Here is a 3,036-nt window from a genome sequence, read left to right as displayed (position 1 = left end):
TTAGTGTCCCTTAGAAGGTGCTTGACTGATTGGCACCTTAGTTCTGCCAGTGAGACGACGCGCGGCGGCCGGAGGTGACTCCTGGCAATCAGGGCTGCCCTAGGGATGGGAGGGACTGCAGGAGGCCAGGCAGGCGCCGCTCCAAAGGAACAACCTTGGGCGGGGCCGGGCTGGGACCGGGCCGGGCAGGTCAGGTCGGGGTCGAGACCCAGTGACATTCGCCGAGCGGCCGCAGCAGGTCTTCGGCCCGTGGTTGACCTTCGGCCTTCGGGTCGGGCTGGTTATTTTGCGCGTTATTTCCACAGAGGTCACGGTGGTGGTGGTTTCCAGCGCTGAGGGAGGCAGAATGATGAGAAAAGGGGGTGGGGTAGAGAGAAAGCATAGGAAAAATGGGGCAGGATGGGCGGGGGTTGGAGGAGTGGAGGGTTCCTTGCCTTCCAACCCCCTAGAGCCGAGGGAGGGCCGGGGCCGAGGTCGGTCGTCGTGGGGCTTATAAGGAGGAGGGCACTTTTTCAATTTGTCGTGGCGGGGCGGGCGGGGCGGGGCGTGGGGCCGCGTGGCGTGGCGTGGCGCGGGCACAGCGGGAGCTGGCAGGCCCTAACCTCATTATCACGAACTTTGACTGGACCGTAAATCGGCAATAAATCGACTCTGCTGGAACGGAAACTCCAGCAGCAGCGAGAGCGGGGCGCCTGGCCGGGGCGCTGCTGGCGGGGGCCTGGCCTGCAAACACTATCCCCCGCCCGCCCAACGCCCCGCCCCGCCCTGTCAGGCAATGGGGTGTATCCCCTATAATTGGCAGAGAGGGTGGGTCCCTGGACGGGGCTGGACCGGATGGGGACGGGGGGGCTGTGGCCGGGCCGCCCGTCTGCGTCCTCCGCGCCGGCCCCGCTGCGCCACCATGGTGGCCGCGCGCGTCAAGTTTACGACCTCCGCCGCGTTTGGAAACACTCGAGCTGCAAGAGCATCGGCCTGGCCAGTAATGGATGGGACGGCCCCGCCCCGCCCCGCCCCGCCCGGCGCCGCTGCAGCCCTCTGATTTGTTTGACCCCCACGGGTCCGGGCCGGCGGGCGCAGGCAGGCGTCTTGTCGTCGCGCAGCACCAGCCCCTCGCTCTGCGTCCGGAAGGAAGTCGAGTAGAGCGGCAAGCAGGCCGCGGGGGCAGCGCGATCCCGTGCTGTTGTGTACCGCACCTCCCCTCCCATCCGCGTCGCGCTGCAAAACTACTACTATAGCCGGGGCTGCTGCCCTAATTTTCTCATTTCCCGGCAAAGAGGTTTCTCTGCCGGGCCGGGGTGGGGTGAGGTGTGGGGGGTATGGGGGAAGGGGGGGTGGAGGCGACGCTGACGCCGAGCCTGGTGGTGTAGAGCGCTGCGGCGCTGGCATTCCTGCGCGGCCGGCCCGGGGCCCGCGGCCCGCGGGGCTCAGGGCGATAAGCGCGGGGTAACGGAGGGGGGGAGCGGATGGCACGCGGCCGGCCCCGGATATCGAAAGCGTGCGATGGATGGATGAGAGCGAGTGGGATAGAGGAGAGGACAGGCGGGCAGCAGCGACAGACGGGCGGACGGGCGGACCTCCTCCAGCTCAGGTGCGGCAACAGGACGTGCCGTGCCGCGAGTGTGTGGGCAGGACAGGCAGGCAGGCAGACCAAAGTGTGCGCCTCGCCTTGTCTCGTTCTCTCGCTCGCACACTCGAGTGTGAGTGGGCGCCCCGCGCGGCCAGCAGCGTAGCCCAGCGGGGCCGGGCCTCCTAGGAGGCCCAGCCTAGTGCAGCCTCTAGCTCTAGCCTAGTTGCGGCCGGCCCGTCACGCAGGCTGACTGCCGCCCACGCGACCTGGCCCCGCCGCGCCTCGCCGCCGTGCCCTATGCGCGCCATCCTTGTCGCATGCCCACGTGCTTCCCGGTAGCGCCCCTTATCTCTCTAGCTGCCTCCTCCTGGAGCGATGCGTGTGCCGATCGCTCACAGCTGCGGAAGGGGTTATCGCGCCTTCTGCACGGTCTGCACATAGCTCGCGCTCAAGCTCCCGTCTCGTCTGGATACATGTACGTGTCGCGTCGCCTCGCGCAGCGTATGGTTTGGTTGGGCCAAAGAGGGAGGCTCAGCTTTGAGGAAATCTCCCCACTACCACACTACCCCCCTTCTTCCCCTTTCGCCCCCTTTCCCGCTCGTGTGGCCAACGCCACGGCCGTGCGTCATTTCGGAAAGGAAATGGAGGTAAGCCCCGCTCCGCCTCTACCCCTCCTCCCGCCTGCGTGCTCTGCGGTGCTGCGCGGGCGGCCTACCTGGCGCGGCCGGCCCGTCTGGCTGCTGGGCAGCAGCAGCAGCAGCAGCAGCAGCTGGCCGCGGTCCAAGTGGTCGCGGGGCGCGGCGGGGCGGGGCGGGCCGTCGGCTTCCTGTGACTAAGGCTGTTACTCCACCTGCACGTTGGCGCCACGGCGGTGACCTGGCCGCCGGCCCACTGTGCTGTGCGCGCCGTGCGCCGGTGGTGGTCCCGAGCCGCTCCACCGCTCGCCTCCTCCAATCCTCCGTCTCTATCACCTTCTTTCCTCCTGCCACACCTTTTGCCCTGCCACAACCATGTTATTTGCGTATTTTGAAAAATTGTCTGCTTATTTTCTTGTCGGATACCCCCCCCCCTCCCTTCCCCTCCCCCTTCCTGCGTGGCCCACCTAAACTCGTATTCCATTCAAAGCGGTGAAGGCGAGTGATAAATTAGCTGAGGCGGGGTTCGGGACATTTGCAGGGAAAGGGGTTGGGTGGACGGACGTGTACGGTGTGGGAGAGAGAGGCCGAGGAAAGACAAAGGAGCGGAATCCAAGAGAAGGGAAAGGGGAGACTGACGGGCCGCGAGGTGCGCGGCGTGGCAGCGGGCCCGTTCGTGGGCCTGGGTCTGGATCGGATTGGATTGGATCGACTCGCAGCGCGTGCGAAGCGATTCAGGCGCGTGGGTGCTCTGTGGGCCGCCCCCCCCCGCCCCGCCCCGCCCCGCCCCGCCCCGCCCGGCCTCGCCACGCCACACGTTTGCTTCTATATCGG

General features: G+C 67.2%; 1 protein-coding gene across 12 annotated transcripts in view; it reads left to right on the top strand.

Annotated features, from left to right (window-relative positions):
* LOC113209115 (talin-1) overlaps window positions 1-3,036 on the top strand; it is a 45,944-nt gene that overhangs the window by 24,075 nt on the left and 18,833 nt on the right. The window lies entirely within an intron of this gene.

Source organism: Frankliniella occidentalis, unplaced genomic scaffold (genome assembly GCF_000697945.3).
Source record: "Frankliniella occidentalis isolate FOCC.00 unplaced genomic scaffold, Focc_3.1 Scaffold80, whole genome shotgun sequence".
Taxonomy (NCBI): domain Eukaryota; kingdom Metazoa; phylum Arthropoda; class Insecta; order Thysanoptera; family Thripidae; genus Frankliniella; species Frankliniella occidentalis.
The sequence above is the reverse complement of the archived record's forward strand: the minus strand, read 5'-3'. Positions and strand labels throughout refer to the sequence as shown.